The 23183-nt window shown below is 35.7% G+C and overlaps 1 long non-coding RNA gene across 1 annotated transcript in view; it reads right to left on the bottom strand.

Moving 5' to 3' along the window:
- Positions 1–305: 305 nt before the first annotated feature.
- LOC134730008 (uncharacterized) overlaps positions 306–23183 on the bottom strand; it is a 34884-nt gene continuing 12006 nt past the window's right edge. Inside the window, exons 3-4 of the long non-coding RNA XR_010111591.1 lie at positions 15531–18657; positions 306–3660 (exon numbers count right to left, since the gene is read on the bottom strand). This is a non-coding gene — a long non-coding RNA (uncharacterized LOC134730008). The remainder of the gene's footprint in view (positions 3661–15530; positions 18658–23183) is intronic.

Genomic DNA, 23183 nt, shown 5'->3' with positions numbered 1-23183 from the left:
TTATCGGATTAGCAGCCCACTGTATTCCAATTTGACCTTATGTTAACTAATTACATCTGCAACAACCATACTTCTAAGTAAGTTCACATTCTGAGATGCTGAGAGTTAGGACTTCATCATATGAATTTGAAGAGGACAAAATTCAACCTGTAATAGGTGTTTAACTCTTCCTGTAAAAGGAAATCCTAAGAAAGAAAGAAAACACTGCCATTTTAACTTAAGGAATTATCTCTTTGAAATAATAAGCTCTCCTTTCACCCATTGTTTTGTCTGTCATAGCAAGAAGAGAGTGGAGACCAAAAGCATTCGTATATCCATTAATTTTTTAATGCATTTCTTTGAACACTTGGCTTTTACAGAGACAGGAGCCATGAAAATACATCATTACTTTAAAAAGTTATAGTATCAGCTTCACTTATTAAAATGCAGAAGCACTTATCTAGCCTTCCATAATGTGGTGCCCCAAAGTATTCAGTCTTGGGAGACTATTGCAAATGACTTTGTGAACTACCAATATTTCCTTGGTATTAACTTATTTTACATCATATTTTTCAAACAGAAAATATGAAATGCATTTGATAGCTCCCAAGTTTAAATAATAGTATTCACTTCCAAAAGATGAAGCTTTTAAATAGTTAAGAGCATCTTGTGGCCATAGAAATAGCTATTAACAAGTAAACATCTTCTACCTGTCAGTATTCCAGTAAGCAGTTCACATAGATGATTTCATTTTCTCTTTACAGCAACCATATGAAGTGTTTGCTATATGAACCATATAAATGGACATGTAACATCTCCATTTTATAAAAGAAGAAAGTGAGGAAAAGAGAATAAGCGAGGTGTCCAAAGTCATACAGCTAGAAAATGTTAGACCTGAAATTTTAGTCAAGTTCACCTTCATTTCAAAGAGATACACTGTCTTGCTGCCTCAGAGTAATGCAAGACTTATATATTTTATAAAATCTGGATTCAAAAATTCTCAGAGGCCAGGAGTACCAACCATCACTTCATTATATAGATAAAGTCATTATTAACAAATACATCCATCAGTCCATTTAGCAATTCCTTTAGATAGCACCACTGATGCAAGGAAAATCAAGTAGGGGCTGACAGAAAGGCAGTGCTGATCTTGGCTGTCTTCCCATGTCTTCCCTCAGCTGGCATTCCAGGCTCTCAAATTACCACCCTGAGGTAGAGTCTATGAGGTGAATGACTATTAGGTACATTGATTCTATTGGACACAAATAAAAGGTTTTAAGGGGTTAACATGACATTAAAATGAAAAGTGGAAGCCTATAATTGCATGTATAGATCTCTGGCTCATAATACCTCAAGGGCTACTACTCTGATATTCTGTTCATCAGTTTCATACTATTAGCTCCCTTTCCCTGATTGTTGTCTGTGAATCATGAATTATTGCTTGATCTCATATTTGAACAGTTTTTGTTGTGTCTGGGTTGCTCACCTTAAAACATACGAGTTATAAGAGCGATTCAACTCCTACTTCCAAGCCATAGAAATACTCGCACACATTCCCAGAAGTTAGTTACTTGAGAAAGATTTCCAAAATTCTGTATCTATAGCCCAGTAATCAAATTATCAGATCTGTTTCCTTCATCATCACAGCATGATCTGATGAATAGCAATTGTTCCCTCTCTCTTGTCCAGCTTAGGCTGTGATTAATTTGATTGGTTTCAAAACCTGTTGTGTTTTTCCTCTGTGCCCTGCCTGAATATTGGCACAATATTATTGCAGTAGGTTGCGTTACTTCCATTTTATCTTACATTTTCAGGCCACTTAATCCCAACATGTAAATTTCTGTAATATTAAATGCAAGTGAACATTTTAAGCCAAGAGCCCTAGCATTTTTTTAGTAAGACTGTGTCACTGCTCCTAAATTACCATGAGGCATGTTAACACAAAGATATTACAAATAACAACATAAAATGACAGGAAATTTAAATGATACCTGGGAATACAAAATTCATGCACTTAGGTCTACCATATGTTATATCACTCTTATCGTAATATCAATCCTCATCTCCAATCAGTAAAGCTAAAAATGAGGTGACTTTCTGTGATTACATTTACAGATTAAAACATTACATGAATTAAAAGGAAACCTGATCATTTAAAAAATATGTATTTAGTAACTATTATATGCAGCTATTCCTGGAAGAGCAGGTGGGGAAATAAATAGTCATAAACCTTACTGTTAAAGAATATATAATCTATCTAGAAGAAAATGACTAATTTTTCTCTAATTGCTTTGCCCCAAATTTTTCAGTATGTCTGGATGCCTTGTTCAGTTCTTAAGATTACTACTTATTCTATGTATCTTTTTGCCAATAAAATTATTGATATTTTTCATAATTTTTAGCCAGTGAAAATAATCTAGGTCAGGTTTGCTCTAGGCTTCACATATAACTGCTGTGTTCTCAGAGCTTTAAAATTCAGCTGCTGAACGTAAATCTTTAGAAAAAAGACACTCCTTTAAGAATAGAATGCTTAAAATTTTAACCCCAGTAGTGAAAAGAAAAGCTCATAGCTCAGTATTTTCTCCAGCAAATGAAAGAAAATAATTATTTCATTCCTATTCCATTAGCTGTTTATGATTTTAATTCAACAGCACTTTGGAAAAAATATTCTTCTGAAGGCTGGTTACTGGATACACTTCTAGGTTTAACACTTCGAGATAAGTCTTGGTGATGGAGGATATAGATTTGGAGGTATAGCTATCTTGTCACCTTGTTCTGCCTGCCCTCCCACTGTAAATTTTTTATTCCACATTTTAGCATTTAGTGTGTGTGTGTGTGTGCATGTGTGTGTGTAGTATAACTAAAATTCTATAAAATATGTATTATATAAATTATGTGGTTTTGTCTTTACAGCAAGTACTATTTTTATGCCCTTTGTTCTACTTCTTGAACTGAATTTTTTTATAACTTTTTATATTTTTGCAAATTTTTAAACATGTGATGATTATTTTCTATTTGTTTTCTCTGTAATTTAACATTTATATGTAATTGGCAACATGGAACAATCATAATGATGGAGAATTTATGATTTTTAAGACTAATGTTACCTAATGATCTACTTTAAAAAACACATTTTTCGAATAGATGCATTTACATGTAATGAGATGAACACATTCCAGTTTTCATAACTTTTGACATCTTACTCATACGTCAATTTTATACTTTCTGGAAGTAAGATGTTTCTGTTTTGAATGTTTACTTCTTGTGACCTTTTATACACAGCTCTGAAATTGTCATCTGTTGCAACCAGCTGTAGTAAACAGAAACCATACAGTAACATTAAATGCAGATGCTAAAATTTTATAAAATGAGTGAATGATAATTGATGATGAAACAGTGAACATGATTAACTTAGTGCAGAAACCAAAATACAAAGAATAATGGTGTAATTCTTCTGTCACTCAAAACTGCACAATATATTGACTTAGATCATTCCATTATTAGCCATATAAGCATTACAGTGTTTTTCCTACAGAATACACAATGTGATGTAATCATCTTTTATATTTTTCAGAAACAATAGCCATAGAGTCCGCATATTATGTTTTCTGTTGGCAAAGAGCTTTTCTTTTTTTATCTTGAAAGATAAAATGTTTTCTATCTTCCTCAGATGTTTTTAAACTGCAAAAAATAAAAAACCAGATGAAGAATACAGTAGCATATATCAAAATAATTTACTTCTAGCACTAAACATTGACGAAGAGATTCTCCTTTACTTTTTGCAGTGCCATTTAAATTCAGTGATTACATTTCTGATGTTACAAATAAAATTAACCATTTGGAAACATTATTCATATCTCAACAACAAGGTAATTATTTAATATTTTCTGCCAGGAATATTGAGGTGTATATTTTTTATTTAGAAAAGGTAAAGAAGTTAAAGTTTCAGGCTGCTTTTTTAGAATTGATGCTAGCATGCTTATGAGAATCATAACTACAAGCTCTCTATTTTAAATTATTTACTTTTTTTTACTAAGAGCATGGACCTTTTTAAGAAAAAGTCTGAAAAAATATTTCTGAAGCCCACCAAAAAGTAATGTGTGACTTCCCCCTGCTGGCTTAGTAGAATAATAAAAACAAGAAAACCCGTTGTGATAATTTTTTATATTCTAAAACACTAACGTCTTATTAATTTAGAGAACTAGGACACATATCTTTCGGAAGTTGCAAAGCATCTACCAGTAGCTGCAATATCCATTTATGTACTAAATATACAGACCCATCAACATTCATGTGTATTTCCACCTGTCCACATTCAAACCCAATTAGATCCAAAACCACATCAACCTTTTAACCTAAAACAATATTTAAAAAGGAAACAGACACACACACATACACAAACACACACACACACGTGTAAAAATCCCTCTCTTGCCTAGTGCCAGTTCAAGTTTATTTGCTATCCTCTCCCTGGAACTCTAAAAACTTCTCTAGTTGTCACCAATGTGGGCTTGTTTCCAGGTCCCATTCTCTGCCTACTGCCTGTTGGATCTTGTAGCTGATACTGTACCTGGAGCTTCATGTGAAACCTGGCAATCATTGCTACTACAAAACTAGTTCACTATTAAATTATATATTTTAAATCACTTAATTATTGTTGCATCTTATTAAAATTAAAAATAACTCAATCTGATGAACCAAAAATAATAGATGCATATTTTGTATTACTTTGAATAAAATTTGCATGTTAATCAACTAGTTTCTAAATGCCAAGAAATAACTTTTCTGTTGCCTCCTCTCCCCCTGCCTTGCAGTGGGTGCCAAATAAAGATGACCCAAATTAAAAATGTGAGAATTTGAGTTACACATAAGAATTAACAACCCTGAATACGACACAGTTCCTGGGGTCTAATTCTTTCTGAAATTGCTGCAAATAAATTTATCCTTTTTAGAACTGCTGAAGTTGTATCCATATAGCAAACTAGTTCATACATTTGCTGACTGAATCACAGAGACCACTATCAGTATGTAAAATTCTCTAAGGAGTTATCAGGTCTGGATGTCAAGACAATTCAAATAATCAGACCAAGTACTTTTCATTCTGTGAATGTCATCCTGTTAAGTAAAATGACTAAGCAATGAACTAGTTAGCAACTTAGTGACTAACCTGCCCCTGGTTAAGATTGTATATCAATCCAGTCCTAAAGGCAAAATGCATTAGATGGTTACTGTTGCAGGCTGCGTTGTGTCCCCTAAAAGATATCTTGAAATCCTAAACTCTGATACCTGTAAATGTAACCTTATTTGGAAATAGGGCCTTTGGAGACATAGTTAAGATAAGGTCATAGGGTGGACCTAATCCAACATAATTGGTGTCCTTATGAGAAGAGAAGAGAAGAGAAGAGACAGACAAAGACACAAGGGAGAACATTATGTGAAGATAAGAGTCAGAGATTGATTAGAGTGATGTGATGACTGCAAACCAAGGGATACCAAGAATTGCCAGTAATTGCAAGGATGCTAGGAGAAAAGCATGGAACAGATCCTCCCTGAAAGCCTCCAGTGGGAACGAACTCTAACACCTTGTTTTCAGACACCTAGCCTCCAGAGCTGAAGAAAATAAGTTTCTGTTGTTTTAAGCTTCCCAGTTTGTGGTATTTTGTTATGGCAGCCATAGGAAACTAATACAGCTAATGGACGTAATATTTATTGGAAACCTACTATGAATGAAGGCACTAAATGGGTCTTCAAGCCCACAGCACCAAGGCCAAGCCATAATACCTTGGCCTTTTCCTTCAGGACACCTGAGCAAGTGAATGACAGAGAAGTGAACCAACCATTATAATTAGTCATGAAACTATCTTCAAGAGATATTATACAAGCATGTATAAAAAGTCTTAACGTAGCAATATTCCTAGAGAATATGACATCTCAGATAAGATGTAAAGAATAAATAAGAGTAAACCAAGAAATATTAGGGGCATGCTAGGGATGGAGGTGTGCAGAAATGATGAAATCATTCCAAATAGAGGCAACAGCATGAAAATGAGCCATACGAAGAGTGTGTTAAATTTCCAGAACCTCAATTCCACTCACTCCTTGCAAAAATCATGTATATATTATTTGTAGTAGAAATTATTAGGAAGTAAGCAAGATTTGTGTTTCTTTACATGATCCGAGTTAATAAGATAGTCTCCCAATAACAAGATGTAATCTCCCTATAGAAGAATTTCTCAGAATAACATATGCATCAAACAACTGATCCTTTTTACTTCAAGGCATTTCTGAAAATTGAAACTCTTAAGTCCACAGTTTCTTAAACAAATATTCCAACACCACCTCTTTGCTATTCCCAAAGTCTTTTGAAAGTGGTTTTAAATTATTTCTACCTTGAAAATTTCCCAAACATCCAAGGCACTTGGACTATATTATGAACAAATTGTCTAAAAATACTCAGGCTTGCATAATCAGTAAAGAAAGCACTTCCCTTTATAGTACGAAGTTTAATAGAGCATCTGAAATCAGTGTAGCTAATAGAAGAGTTCAGATGAAAAACTATTCTGAATCTCAGAGGTTACATAAGCAGAGTATTAAAGACATTCTAGTTACTATGGTAACCTCATTTTTTATGGATTAGTAAATAGTCTTACAAATCTTCAATAATCTGTTGACAAGTTAAGGTTAACCAGGGTAAAATTAAACTATAAAGCTTTCTTTTTAACAAATATAAAACAGAAAATTAGTGACCAGTATTTTTTTCAGAAGAAAGACACAAGTACTTACACAAAGGTTTAATTGCCTCATTTAGAGTACTGATCTAGAATTCATGGTATTATAAATTTTGCAGTAATGTATTACTGAAAACTGCTTAAATGCATAAACTGAGATTCTCTCCCTTTTTGACCATCCAAATGTATATCTGCTTATGTTATTTTTTCATTTCAATAAAAGAAATTTTAATGAAATCAATGCCAGAACCACAATTCAAAATTTGCTATACTATAGTATATCTTTTGATTCACTGATCGTTATTTTTTCACATAAGTGACATGATCATATTCTAAACTCCATGAATAAAAATTTTACCTCCTGATAGAATACGTGTTAAAGTCATATTTAAACATAAACCAGTTAGTTAGATCAATTATTTTTATCCTAAATTCATGAGAAATATTAAACCAAAAACTGAACTTTTAGATCAATGGGAAAATTATTCTTGGCATTTTCTCTCCAACACCATGGCATATTTCTGAGAACTCTCTTCATGTGTATGTGCCAGTGTATTATGCAATATCCCCTGCACTCACATTTTTCAGCAAATGTTCTCAAATCAATACTTCCATCTTGCTCAATGATTTTTCTTTCTATCTACCTATCTCCAAGTTTAAATTCTCATTGTTTTTCAAAACTTTTCAAGCACCTCCAGAATTTTATCTAATCTACCTGAAGCATCTTCTGAAGCAAAGGAATCAAGCTTGAGTTCAATTCTTTTGTACAACATCTCACATTCCTCAAATTTATGACAATTTCAGTGGTAATAGTAAATCCAATTACAAACACCCTAAAAGACTATAAGGCCATTTTCTGGCATTACTATTTTACAATTTACACACACACACACACACATCCAGATAGATAGACAGACTAATAGATGATTGATTGATAGAGATAGATGATAGATAGATGATAGATAGATAGATAGATAGATAGATAGATAGATATAACATGCAGTCATTCTAAGTAATTTAAAACAGATGATAATATTTGGTAACCTTGTAAGGATATCTTAAAGAGGCACACATGTGCACACACATACATACACATACAAAGTCCTTTGCCACTAAACCACAAAAGAAAAATTCTAGAATAAACAGGTGAATCTGATTTAAAATCTCAGGAATCCTTTCATTCTCTCAACACATGCCTTCCTCCTGTTGGCCACGTACAAATGCTTTTAGACTCCGGATCTCTAAGGGAGAATAGGAGGGAGTGAGGCCTGGCTCAAAAAGGAAGTTTACATAAGCCCGAAGTTCAGATCTAACCCATTTGCCATCAGTACTTTGCATGACCAAATCTATTATCTAAACATCCAAAGAGTATTTAAACAGATGACCCTAAAAGCAAGTCAGCAATATCTTTATCTAACAAAATGAAAAAGTAGGAAATGTTAGTATAACTATTAGTTATATAACTACCGTATGTCCAACAATGTGCATGAGTTAGTTCCAATTCTGTTGAGGAAATCAACTCTTTAAATATTCCATAGGCTGGACATTTTTGTCCATTTTTCAATATTAGCTGCTGATGTCTTCTAAAGCATAATCTACTCATACAATTCTCAGATTACCTGCTTCACATTCCCATAACTGTCTTCCCCAGATCTTTAAAAATAGGCTTATTTATAGGCTCAGTTTCTGACTCATTACTCTTTCCAAAATACCCCTTAGTATTAGTTACTATTTGTTGAACAATTGGTATGGGCCAAGTGATTTACATTAACTAACTCATTATTTTTCAGAGCAGTAAATAACATTACCTTTGTTCACATCTAGGTAAATTTAGGCTTAGAGGCGTTGAGTTACTTGATTTAGTGTGCATGGCTATCGAGTGTTGAAAGTCCATTTAAAACCTAGATCTTTTTCAACCCAAAGTCAAGGCCCTTAATCTCTATGTTAAGGGTTCTCAAACTTGGCTGTGCATTAGATGGCTTGTTAAAATGTGGGTTGTTAAACCGTAAGCCTCGAGTCTCTAATTCAGGGTTTTGCAATTGTGACAAGTCCTCAGAGAAGACTGATGCTGTTGATCTTGGACCTGTGAAAGGAAAATCAATCTTGGGACCCCAAAATTACTAAGCTAAAGGGAAAAGTCAAGCTGGGAACTGCTTAGGGCAAATCTGCCTCCCATTTTCTTCTTTAAAAAGCTAGCGGCCAAGCACGGTGGCTCACACCTGTAATCCCAGAACTTTGGGAGGCCGAGGTGGGTGGATCACGAGATCAGGAATTCAAGACCCGCCTGGCCAACATAGGGAAGCCCTGTCTCTACTAAAAATACAAAAAAAACTAGCTAGGCATGGTGGCAGGTGCCTGTAATTGTAGCTACTCAGGAGGCTGAGGCAGGAGAATGGCTTGAACCTGGGAGGCGGAGGTTGCAGTGAGCCGAGATTGCGCCATTGCACTCTAGCCTGGGCAACAAGAGTGAAACTCCATCTCAAAAAAAAAAAAAAAAAAAAGGATAGCTACTAAATAAAAAAGATACACACCTCCCTCACAAGGAATTTCCTAGTGGACAAAGGACAGACAGAATTCAAAGTCATCCCTCTGCTCACTGAGATAAATGCATATCTGACTGCTGCCTTTGGAAAGGCTAATCGGAAACTCAAAAGAATGCAACCGTTTGTCTCTTACCTACCTATGACCTGGAAGCCCCCTGGATGGAACCAATGTACATTTTACATATATTAATGGATGTCTCCTATCTCCCTAAAATCATGTATAAAACCATGTGCCCCTACTGCCTTGGGCACATCTTATCAGGACCTCCTGAGGCTGTGTCACAGGTGCACATACTTAACTCTGGCAAAATAAACTTCCTAAACTGACTGAGACCTGTCTCAGATAGTTGGGGTTCGCAGACCACACTTTTAAAACATTACATTATGATATACTTCAACCCCCACCCACACCTTCAACATGATATAGCAGTGGTTCGCAATCCCAACTATACCTTTGAATCACCCATAGATTATCAAAATAAGAAAAATACCCATGCCTGGGCTCCACACCAGACAAATTACATCAGGGGATCTGAGGTGATTTGATGCCTGGATATTAGTTGTTTTTAAAGTTTCCCAGGTGATTCTAAGGTACAGCCAGGTTTGAAAACCACCTAGAAAAGGTGAAAGGAGCATGAACTTTGTAATTAAATGCTCAGGCTTCAAATCTCAGTCCAAATGAGAGATTACATTGGCTTAGACAATAGTAATAGCAGTGGGGGAAAGTGGTCAGTTTCTGAATACATATTGAAGGAGGAGACAATGGGATTGTTCTAGTAAATTCATTGTGCGGGGTAGCAGAAAAAGGAGTTAAGGACATTCCAAATTTGGGGTCCTGAGTCCCTGGAAGGGTGGACTTGCCATTTATAAAGAAGGAAAAGATTTGCAGAGAAACTGGCTTGAGGGAGAAAAATCAGGACTTGATGTTGACCAGGTACTATTGAGATCCCAGTTATGTAACCAAGAGAAAGCTACTAGCAGGATGATACTGCTGTTTAACGGGGAGATCTTGGGGTTTCAATACAAATGTGGATGCCACATTCAAAGAGAGTAAAAAAGATCATGTAGACAGTGCTGATGAAGAACGGATCCTAGACCTGAGCCCTGAGGCACTCCGGTGGTTGAGGAGGGGAGAAAAACAAAAAATTATGTTGTCCCAGAAGGAAAGCAAAGCTAATCATGCCCAACACTGACAATAGGTACAGTATCGGCCACTGAAGGCCATGGAAGTCAGTGGCAAACACAATTTTATCATAGGGAAAGGGACAAAAGCCCAAGTTGGAGTGAGTTTATACGTTTTAAGTAAGGTTGATAAAGCATTCCCAATTTTGTTTTAAATTCAGCATTGTCTAAGTAGGTCAGAAATGGTTTGGCACTGATATTACAAAGATAAACAAGATCTGGCTGGGTGCGGTGGCTCATGCTTATAATCCCAGCACTTCGGGAGGCTGAGGTAAGCGGATCACCCCTGAGCCCAGGAGTTCAAGACCAGCATGGCCAAAATAGCAAAATCCCGCCTCTACTAAAAATACAAAAATTAGCCGGGCATGGTAGCATGTGCCTGTAATCCCAGCTACTTGGGGGCTGAGGCATGAGAATTGCTTGAACCCGGGAGGCATAGGTTGCAGTGAGATTGTGCCACTGCAATCCAGCCTGGGTGATAGAATGAGACAGAAAGGGAAGGGGAGGGGAGGGGAGGGGAGGGGGTGAGGAAGGGGAAGGGGGAGGGAGGGGGAGGAAGAAAGGAAGGAAAGAAAGAAAAAGAAAGAAAGAAAAAGAAAGAAAGAGAAAGAAAGGAAAGAAAAATACAAGATCCCTCAAGGAGTTCATAATCTAAAGGAAAACATTTATAAGCAGTGTTAAAACTATTCACTAAATACAAAAATAGAGGGACAGATAGTGTTATGGGAGCAATGAAAAGAGAATACTCAGCTTTTGATTTTCTATTTTCAATTTTCAGGTAAGGATTTTTTTAAAATATGCTGCTTCTGTAAGTCACGTAAGGACAGCCTAACCTACCAAGGAGAAGCAGTCAGTATGGCACATAGTGTCTGAATTCCAGAAAGGCATTAGGTTCTAACACAAACATAACATCCAATTTTTATCAGCAAATTAAGGTTATACAGCTTAGACAATATTTGTATATTGCATCTCACCAGCGTTGAGCTCAAAATAAAACAACTGTCTTGGTTGTATCTATTGCCAAACCCAAACTTACTGACAGAAAACAGACCTGACTCTGGGCAGACTTTCCTTAGCCAACTCCTTCCGCATCTTGATTGTTTTTCTCTCAGCAAACAAAGCTCGCCCTTTCGCCCTTTCAGCCCTTAAGAGGTTCTAAACTTAAGTGGAATCAGTGGCTGGGATTTTCTTTCAAGTGAGTATTGCCTTCAGCAAGGGCGTCCCGCAAAATGGATCAGATCCTCCCACTGCAGGAATTCCTCACTCTTCAACTCTCTCGCTGTCTTTCCTCATAGGGGGCCAGGGGAAGGTTAATTGGTAATTTCTCTTTGAATATGAAGCCTATTTAGCTAATTACTTGGGTTTTTGATGTTATTTTTAGAAGACTGGTTTAGAGATTTGTTTTAGAGGTTCTTTTCCTTCCCTTCAAATTCAGATGTCTTTTTAAACTTAAAGGCAAATACAATAAGTCTAATTCGATTCTAAATAATTTAATTAAGTGGATGAGCCCATTGTAATTCTGTGGAAATTAGATCCTCATTTTATAGAGGGAAATGAAATAACTCCCTTTATAAATGTTATGTGAGGTTTGAGGTTGAGAAACAGGAAACTAGCGGTAAAATATCAGATGTGAAAATTCAAACCCTGTATCCAACAGAAGTTGAAGTGAATTCAACTAAATGTCACTTTCTCAGTAACCTTCCCTGATCACACCTTCTACATTATGTCACCTCCTGTTATTCTATAGCAAGCACCCCGTCTCTTTCCCGCAGAACTCTTATTATAGCAGGAAGTTATTTTTGGCTTACTAAATAGTTTATTACTTATCTATTCCATTAGAATGTAGACACCATGAAATCAGGAATTGTTTTTCTTATTTTCTTTGTAATGCACACATTTTCCCCAGTACTTGAAAAACATTAAGGATTTTAATAAATATTTGTTGAATAAATGAAAGAATAAGTGAATCAACCAACTAAGTACATAACACTCAGGTTGAAATCATCCAACTACCTAAAATAGTGGCTATTAATTTTTTGGACCATAACTCACAGTGAGATATGTTTTCTTTTTTTTTTTCTTTTTAAGATAGAGTCTCCATCTTTTGTCAGGCTGGAGTGCAGTGGCACGATCTCGGGTCACTGCAACCTCCGCCTCCCTAGTTCAAGTGATTCTCTTGCCTCAGCCTCCCAAGTAGCTGGGACTACAGGTGCACACCACCACACCCAGCTAATTTTTGTATTTTTAATAGAGACGGGATTTTACCATGTTGGCCAGGATGGTCTCGATCTCTTGACCTCGTGATCTGCCCTCCTCGGCCTCCCAAAGTGCTGGGATTATAGGCGTGAGCCACTGCGCCTGGCCAGATGTATCTTTTTTACTGGCATAATTTATTACTTTGTTCAATTATTTTTATAAGCTGTATTTAACTGGAATTTTTGTTTCTGTTTTTATTTAGCTTATTGTCCCTTTTCCTTTCAACAGAAGTGAGAAAAGGAAAATAGCTCAGAGTGTTCTGAGCTATGTGAGGTATTCAAAATGTATCAGGTCCAGAGAGACAAGAGTAGGTACTTCAGTCACATTCTCCCCATGTTCAGGGGTCATTGTTTAAAGTAATTTTGGTCCTGAGCAGCTGCCTCACCCATTATCTTCATGTTCCTGAAATTTGTGATACAAAGAACAATGTATAGCCAATAATAGCTTATGTTATTTTAATATAAATTTTTGGTAAACCACTTAGGAACTGTCTCCTCTTTTCCTTTAAAAACCTTCTTATAGCTGTGGTTAATCAGGGTGTATATTCAGGGCAACTTGAAACGATGCTCCCAGGCTGCAGTCCTCAAACGTGGCCCAAATAAACTCTCAACTTATATTAATTTTGCCTCAGTTCTTTTCTTTAGGTTGACAGAAGAATTGCCTTAAACATTTTTTCAATGATTTAAATAATTTATTTTACTTTTTAAATCTTATTTTATGTTTATCATTTATCATACATTGTTACCTATTTTCTTAGTGTGGTTGGTTTAATCAAGCTGCTATATATTCTTCTTTTTCCTCTTAGAAATGTGGACATCCTGGTATATTTTTTTTCCTCTAGTGGCTACCTTCATTCTTCACTAATATTCGAAACAGTAAAACTTTTTCATATACCAAGATGCACTGTTTTCTCTACCAAGACATCCTATTTCCACAGTACCCTATCAAAATACCATACTTCGCCCATTTTCTTCCTAAGTCGCAGAGGAGGCACTTGAAATAATTCCCAGCCTTCTACTACCCTACTCACAACTCTTAGCTTTTGTTCAGATATTCTAGAACTAAAAGTACCAAGCTACTGTGAGGATTCCCTTTGTTCTATGTTTCTTCTCTCTTAAGTACGCTTAGTTGGAAGTTCATTCCACACACTCTGAGTCTAGGTTGATCCATTTAAGTTCTGTGAAGCAGCAGTTACCCCACAGCACTTTCTACCAGTTCTATTAAATTTCATTTATTTTTAAGTGCTGGTCACAACATCCTAAATTGATTGTGTTACTCACAAAAGGATATGTCCTTTGCTTCAGTCCCAGCCACTACAGAATCCTGCCTCATTCTGGAAAAAAACATGCCCTCTGGTTGTACACATCTACTCACATCAAAAAGTCTAATAAAAGCACTCGGATCAGCATCACACCTCAGTTGCTGGGTTGTTGAGAACACCTAAAAAGGTATCTCTTCACCTTAGTCCCATCACTGAAATAACAGATTTATTTCAGAAGGTAAATCTTTACACTGTCATTCCCTGCACAGAATGACAGAGAAACTTGCTCACATCCTCTAACTTGGCAGAATGTCTGACTGGACTTTAGAATCAGTACCTCGCACCAACTTTCCCATTTGTCCTTCCCCATCCTAGAGCCGTTCTACTGTATAGCACAGCTTTCAGCCCTCTCTTTTATGTTTACCCTGCTCTGTACTCTCTGATTTGCCACTGACTCTCCTCAAGTAAAGGGATCATCAAGTACAAAGTTTTAAGAAATCTTAAAAAACCAAAAACTTCTAGCCTGATAAATGGAGCCATCTAGTTTCAATAAAGTTTGAAAAGTTAGTAAATCTAAAGACCAGAATGAAGTTAATCTCTAAATTCTGCATGTTTTCAGTGGTTAAGAGGATATTGCAATGTCCAAATTGATTTTAAGAATTATTCAGTAAGATAACAATTATCTTCACTATTTGGAAATAACCCAGCAGCCATCTTATTTTTAAACAAAACAGTGTCAAATTAATGGGCCTTATATGCATATTTACCACTAGATTTTTCAGCCATTTCTGCCCCTTTAAAAAAAATAAAGATCGATCTTAAGGAAATATAGATTGTTGGGATCTTAGACAATGGTTCTCAACTTTAGCTGCATGGTAAAATCACCCCAGACTAATTAAATAATAATCTCTGGGAGTGTAACTGCACGTGAGCAGTTTTGAAAGCTCTCCAGATGATGTGCAGCCAAGTTTGAGAATGACTACTATATGCCATGAAATTAAAGAGACTAAAAATAAATAAGTAAATGAAGCCTGCACCAGCCTTGAGGAGGAAGGAAGAAGGGTAGTTGGAAAACAAAACAAAATACAAATCTCCTTGAGGTAGAAAGCAATTGATCATTCAAAGCCTCCTTGTCTAACCTCTAGGAAATTTTATTAAAATTCATAGGCAAAAACAAACAAACAAAAACTATATGAAGAACCCTTGGGTGATCGTTGCCTGATAACACTTAGCAGTTACACTGAAGGGGTAAAAGATTGTAATCCTTCAAAAAGTGTCTTCTCTTGCTTTTTAAAGAGTTGTGTGGGGTGCTTTGGTAGCCCCAATGAAGAGAAACAAGAGCAAAAGGAGCTTAACAGATTTTCCTCACAGCCAGGGTCAGATAAACCTTGTACCAGCCCATGTGGCTGCTAGGAATTGCTGGGGTTTGTAAAGTTCCACATGAGGAGGGAAAGTCAGCTTGTAATCATGAAGCATTTTTATGTAAGCATTTCCAATAAATAGCCAAAAAAGATCCAAGAAAAAGGGACGTGATTTATTTTAATTTGTTCTCTCATTCTACATGAAATTCCACTTTCATACCTAATTTTGTATTTGTAATTTTGCATGCTTTTCCTCAAAGAGGTCCTCCACATCGATTAAGCTTCAGGCCCCCAAAACCTGGATTCAGCCTTGCCCGCAATTGATGCCTGCTTAAACAAAAATAATACAAGAAAGCATAAATCTTAATTCAGATTTCTTTCTTCCTACATATGCTTTATAAAAAGAAAACGAGAACATGTAAAATCAGCCAATGAACAAATCAACAACACTGAAAGTTTCTCATAGAAATCTAAGAAGAAAGACAGGTTATTTTATTTTGTAGTTAACTCTTATGTTTGGGAAAGTACCTAGGAAATAGTTGATGTTTTGTTAAAACTGAGTCATCCAAACTGTACCTAGGATTTCATAAGTTTTTTTTCACCATAAATATTTATGTTTCAGAGAAACTATTAGACATTTTGGAATATGTATTAGGAGCTCCAAATTTTGCAGCACTCGTTTGCAAATACCCCCTAATATCTAAATAATGTGTCCCCACTTACAAGCCACCATCACACATCATCTGATGTAGGAGCCTATGAGGCAAGCATCTCAAGGATTTTTTTTCAGACCCTGTATTCTCCTACAGGCTGATGGAGAAAGTGAACCTCAAAAGAAGATTAAAGAAATTGTCCACAGTTACTCTTAGAAGGGTGCAGTATGAATTTAAAGCTGAGAACTCTGACCTTAATTCCAGTGTTTCTTCCACAGGACCATACATTTCCTCATTCTCTTCCATTTTCCTGTTATCCTCCACTGCCTTCTTCACATCTACCTGTATGCACCTTATACCTGTAACCATTACTCACAAAGGACATGCTGAATAACCTCCATATATGGAAAGTTCTGATTCATGAAGGTGCTAGCCAAAAAGCAAACAACCAAAAATGAGTTGAGGCAAGCCAATCAACATAAAATGGAAAACCTCATAGGTGCTAGCAATATTTTTCTATTAAAATGCCAGATTCATGTACTCTATTCAACTCTCCGCTAAAGAACTTTTCAATTCTTTACTCCTTAATGAGAAGCCAAACTATATATGTTACATGCTTAAATAATTATTTCAGAAGCCATAAGATGTCCATGTAATCAGAATGAATTTTTTCATGAACTTGGGACCTAAACTTGGCCCTTTTCATCCTTAATCCATAAGGCTTGTCTGCCCAAAAAGCCTTTCACTTTCTCTGATTTGTTTTTATTTTATAACATTAACTCTCATTTTGTCCCACTGAAGATTGCTTCTTGCCCAGCAATGATAAGCAAAAGATTCAGAGATGAAACAGCTGGTTCTAATACTTAATTGTCCATTACATAGTGGAATACAGCAACATTTTTTACGTAAAAAGAAGAGAAAATAAAGAAAGGAAAAAAATTAACATATAGCAAACCTTGTAAAATTACAACAATATCAACATAACAACACCAGAAAAGCAATATAATTTTGTTTTCCCTTTTCCTTTTTAATTTTCAAAATATGTTATCCTTAACTATTTCATTTTTAACAGTAATTGTATCGAATAACATTGACATTTCTTTTAAAGTTTATATTCATTTTACCATTCTGAAAAGTCTCTTGAACTTTAAAAGTGACCTCAGATTTCTGCAATACATGCTTGCTTTCCAACATAAAAATATAATTAAAATTTTGAGCCATTTAATAACAAATATGATATATGGCAGGCCGTGTTGCATTTTTTTAGCTTAAAAACACAAAATGTACTCACCTGGAGAGAAATGCTAAGAAATGTTATTGGAATGAAACAAAAAGGCTTTAATTATTACAAGAGTATTAAATGTTTTCAAAAATCACCTGTTTGGTAAAGACTTGCTAAGTAATAAAATACAGAGTATTTTCTCTAGGTTTACCAGTTTTTAATGAGAATAATTATATACATTATCTTGAGGAAATGTCCCATTTGAGAAAGGTAAAAAGAACATAGTAAAATATAAAGGAATAGGAATATAATGAGTACTGTACTTATAAATCATAGCTGACAAAATAGTTTAACTATCATCTGCAGGAGAGGACAACAATTAGAAAATTTAAAACTTCTTATTTTAGATGTGTTTTCATTCTGAAAGTGAATTTCTTATTATGAAGTTATGCCTTGATTATTGGCCATTACCACTAGCAATAAATGAAACTATTCCTAGGTTTCTGAATATATTAGCATATCATGTCGTACAGTATATGGGAGGAGCCAAAAATCAACCATTGCTTTAATACACTAACCTCATGATTAAAGCATGAGGCATTGCTTAAGCAAAATTAGACTGTGGAAATTATAAACAAAAAGATGAGTCATTCATTTACTAATTGGTCCTCCCTATTTCTGGCATAGGAACACTGTCCTTTAGGCATAATTTATACCTTTATCAAACAAGATAAGAATTATGATGATTAGAATTTAGAGGGATTGACTGGGCCCAGCCCTGAGCTATCTTATATGATGGAACTAAAAACAGGATTCACAAATGAGGTTTAAATATTTGAACACAGAAAAATAAAAATCAAAAGCCACACAATCACATGTCTGTAACAAATGCAATAGCATTAACATGAAGTACAGAGAACAAAGTGTTAATGTAACTGGTCACAAGGCCAAACACTTTAATCTAAAGTAAAGTCCTTTGTGTAATGCAAGGAAGTCTATATTGGAAGTAAATTGACCAAAAAGTCACGACTTCAGAATAATCGTGAAATTGTACATTAACTATACTTTTCAAAATAATGCCATAAACTTTAAAAAATGACTAACAACTGTTGTGACTTGATTAAAAAGAAGGAATGATAATAATTCATATTCACCTTTATGATTCATTATGGCTGGCATTAGAGAAACATTCAAATAGGGCAGAGATCACATATTTAAATATAGGCTAATTATTTTCACCCATCAAAAACAAACAAACACAAACAACTCTAATCTGTTTCCAGTAATTATGTCCAAGACTTATTATATTTCTATGAATGATGAATCATACCACTAGTATCATGAAACAACACAGTAATCAAGGGTGCAGTCTCTGAATCCACATTGGCTAGTGTGGAGTGTCTGCTGGGATGCCTTCTGACTGTGTGACCTTGATTATGGTCAGAGACTTTTCTGTTCAACAGGTTCCTCATCTGTAAAATAGGAATAATAATAGCAAGTATTTCATAGGGCTGTAGTTGGCAGGATTGAGAGAACTATTTCTGACATGGAAATTCAAAATAAATATGACCTATAATATTACCACTACTATTACTACCACTGTCACTATCGCTATTACTCCTTCTGCAACCAAGAGAAGTCTATTAAACTGCAAATATCCTTGAGAGTGGACCAGTGACATCTTTCTATATAGCCCACTAAGGAAAAATTTCATTACAAAGCACAAATATCAACAATTCCTTTTCTTTCAGGCCATTTCTATGTAAGAAATCCAATCAATAATTTGCTATTGTAATTTGCTATAATAATTTCTCTTTTTAAGGGATTGGCTATTCAAAGAGTTAAAAACTAACAGACAGAGCAACTGCCATAGCAGTGGATATTATCATTCATGAAAGTGTGATTTGGAATTATGTCTTTTTTTCTACAACTTGAGATTTTAGAAGTCTAGGTAAAGGAACCTACCCGATTTTTGTAAGTGTTCAATTAAAGGTGCAGCTCTTACCTTGGAGTCAATAAAAATCTACCAGACTCCTGAGGTCAGTGAGTTGGGGAAGGGAAAAAATGATAGGATGTTCCCCTCATACCCACTTCTTCCTGTCAGTTCCTGCATTTTCTTGTAGGATAACAGGTCTATGGAAACATTTCCTTTAGCTCAAATGCACACCTCATTATCAAAAATAACACTCAAACTCTTAGCTTGGCAATTCAAGACCCAGCTTGCCTTTTCAGCTTCATTTCCAGTTACATTATTTTCCAGTTTTTACTGTTCATTTGCAAAACAGCTTTGGTGCTGCTCCACTCTCTCATTTCCATGTTTTTCCCCCATATTTTTCTCTCTACTAGAAATGCATCATTTTCCCCCATCTCTAACAACAAAAGACTCATCCACTCTTTAAGGCCCCACTCAAATTTCCATAATGCCTGCTGTGACCTACTCTTCCTCTTGCCACCGTAATGTGCACCATTTCTTCCACCACTGAGGTCCCATCCCCTAAATTTCCATTGTGTTTATCTCCTACTCTCTGGCATGCATGTAACTCACTGTATTAGTCCATTCTCATGCTGCTATAAGGACATACCCAAGACAGGGTAATTTTTTTTTTTCTTTTTTTGAGATGGAGTTTCTCTCTTGTTGCCCAACTGGAGTGCAATGGCGTGATCTCGGCTCACTCCAACCTCCACATCCTGGGTTCAAGCGATTCTCCTGCCTCAGCCTCCCAAGTAGCTGGGATTACAGCCACCCGCCACCATACTTGGCTAATTTTTGTATTTTTAGTAGAGACCGGGTTTCACCATGTTGGCCAGGCTGCTCTGGAACTTCTGACCTCAGGTGATCCACCCGCCTCGGCCTCCCAAAGTGCTGGGATTACAGGTGTGAGCCACTGCACCTGGCCAAGACTGGGTAATTTATAAAGTGGCTTAATTGACTCACAGTTCAGCATGGCTCGGGAGGCCTCAAGAAACTAACAATCATGGTAGGAAGAGAAGCAAACATGTCCTTTTTACAGGGTGGCAGAAAAAAGAATAAGAACAGAGCAAAGGGGGAAGTCCCTTATAAAACCATGCGATCTCGTGAGAACTTACTCACATCATGAGAATAGCATGGGGGAAACCATCCCCATGATTCAATTACCTCCCACTGGGTCCCTCCCAGGACAGATGGGGATTATGGGAACTACAATTCAAGATGAGATTTGGGTAGGGACACAGCCAAACCATATCAGTCACCATGTGCATGGGTTATTTACTAAGTCCTACTCACCAAATCTAATATGTATGATACGTTTAGGTGTAGCAGATCAGCATGATGTTCTAAGAAATGGCAGACTAAGCAAAATCCCTGGAGATTAGCTTATGACAGAAAACCTGACAAGTTAGAATTTAGAAAGAGTAGGTGCTTTGTATAATCTGAATGTTTGTGTGTTCCCAAATTCCTATGTTGAAATCCTAGCCCTTAAGGTGATGATATTAGGAGGTGGGGCCTTTTGGAAGGTGGATCAGGTCATGAAGACAGAGACTTTGTAATGAGATTCGTGCCCTTATAAAAGAGGCTAAAGATAGTGGGCATGGTGGCACACTCCTGTAGTCCCAGCTACTTGGGAGACTGAGGTGGGAGGATCATAAATTTAAGCCCGCTCAGGGCAAAGTAGTGAGACCCCTATCTGCAAAAAAATAAAAAGGGGCCTAAGGGAAATTTTCCTCCTTTTCCACCATATGAGGCTGTAGCAAAAAATATGTCATCTATGCAAAAAGGAACAGGCTCTCACCAGACTTTGAACATGCTAGTGTCTTGATCTTGGACTTCCCAGTGGGCAGAACTGTAAGAAATAAATCTCTGTTGTTTATAGGCTATCCACTTTATGGTATTTTGTTATAGCAGCCCAAATGGACTAAGACAGTAGGAGTACTGCTAACTCTGCCAAATGAGTTCAAAACTCTTTTGGTAGTCTTTAAGCATAGAAAATAAAGCATTCACTAACTCAGTAGTTGCATACCAGTTACCAGATGCTGCACTGATTTGTTCCAATAAAGAGAACAGATCTAGAATAGTAACAGAAATTGGAATTGCTAGTGGTTATGTTTATGATAACCCATTGTCATTCTCCAAAATTCATTTGACTTCTCTTCCAAATAGTCAAGTTAACAGAGATGTATCTTACAAGTCTTTGTTGGAGGCATAAATACATGCAATCTTACTTAGAATGTTATATTCATTTTTGTTTGCTATTTTGGGAGGGAGGGGAAGTTCTAGGTTGTAGTGGCTTTGTTTTTCTTTTTTAGCACTCATCTTACCATTATAGACCTTATGCCATTTTTCAGGGAATAAAAATATTTATTTTGCCAGCATATGGCAACTGATTAAGGTTTAATATTGGGAGTTGACTTTCAGCACAGCCAGAATACAGAAGCAATACCAGATCTGGTGGTTTTTATTTACTTTTGTGTGTCTCACCCTGAGACGTACTCTGGTATTAATTTCCTAGACCATCCCTCATCCCCTTTTCCATATAACTTTCAAAATCTATCTCTTAAACACATCAAAACATATTATTTGTTTTTTAATTAGATGAAGAGTTGTATGAATCTATCAGTCCTTACTCATTCTGTGCATATATTTTTTCGTTTGGTTTGATTTGGTTTGGTTTTACTTTTCTCAAAACAGCACAGCAATCCAGCACATAAAATAATGCTGATAATAAAGTAACATTTTTGACTGGTTACTGTAAAACAGGCATTCTGTTAAACACTTCATGTACAATACATTATTATCTTACTTATTCTTAGATATAGTGCTACTACTAATAAAAGCTAACACTCATACAGTCTTTCCATGTGCCAGACACTATTATGTATATTTACTTATTTAATTCTAACAATATATCTTTGAAGTACATATATACTATTATTATCACTAGTTTATAAATAAAGAAGTAACACATAATAAATATCTGTTAGCACGTTCAAGTAACTTGCCCAAAATCACTCAACAACTAATTAGCTAAGTTGTAATTTAAATGGATGTAGTCTGGATAGAGAAACAATATTCAAAACTAATACATTGTACTGTCTCTGAATCTTACATCTAGCTTTTTAAAATGTATTCCTGTTCAATTTATATACCCTTTAATTTGTTTGCCATGAACTTTCCTGTACAGTAGCTGTGCTGAACATGCTCTGTCTTCTGTTAATAAGTTCTTTGAGAACATGGCATGTAATGTTTATATTCTTGCAATTAACACAATACTATTGTCATATTTAAGGTACTTAATAATTATAATTATTAAATTGATTGGCCAATTGTGCTCATCTTAGAAAATGCTGCAGACCGAGGACTGGTGTTGGAATGGGTGTTCTTGACAGAAAGGATCACATTATGGGGAGCAACCAGCTCTGAAAGTTAACAGGTGTCATTAAAGATCGAGCAGTAAGTCCCAACTTACCAACTAGAGACTCCCAAAGAGTTTTATAGATTAATAAATTAGATAATGTAACAGTGTCAGTACTTAAACCAGAAAACAACAATTTCATTATTTTTGCCGCTATAACCAATCGGGCTATTTGGGAATCCAATTAAATATCTGATTATTATGTAATAATTTCTGAAAAGGAGAATTATCTTAGATCTGCAGAAACCAAAGTACCTATATAATAAAGAAGCAATAGTTGAATAAATATAGATGAGATAGAGGCTTTGAGTCAAAGGCTCAAAGAGTAAGATTTAAAATTTATAAAATATGTATATTTTATAGTATGTTTAACCCCACAAGTTTCAAGTATGTAAACCTTTCTCCACCATTTTAGCTATAATTGTTATTTCTAATCTGATTCATTATGTAACCTTATTACACATATTTATTTCCAGAAATATTATCTATAAATGCTTGATCATATTCATCACTTACTCCAAAGAACTGAATTAAAGAACGGCTGCAGTATGACAACCATCTTTTATAAATATGATCTCCCAAAACTGATATAAGGATGAAAAATATAA

This window comes from Pan paniscus, chromosome 2 (assembly GCF_029289425.2).
Source record: "Pan paniscus chromosome 2, NHGRI_mPanPan1-v2.0_pri, whole genome shotgun sequence".
NCBI classification, from domain to species: Eukaryota; Metazoa; Chordata; class Mammalia; order Primates; family Hominidae; genus Pan; species Pan paniscus.
Note: the sequence above shows the minus strand (reverse complement) of the source record. Positions and strands in the feature narration are given on the sequence as shown.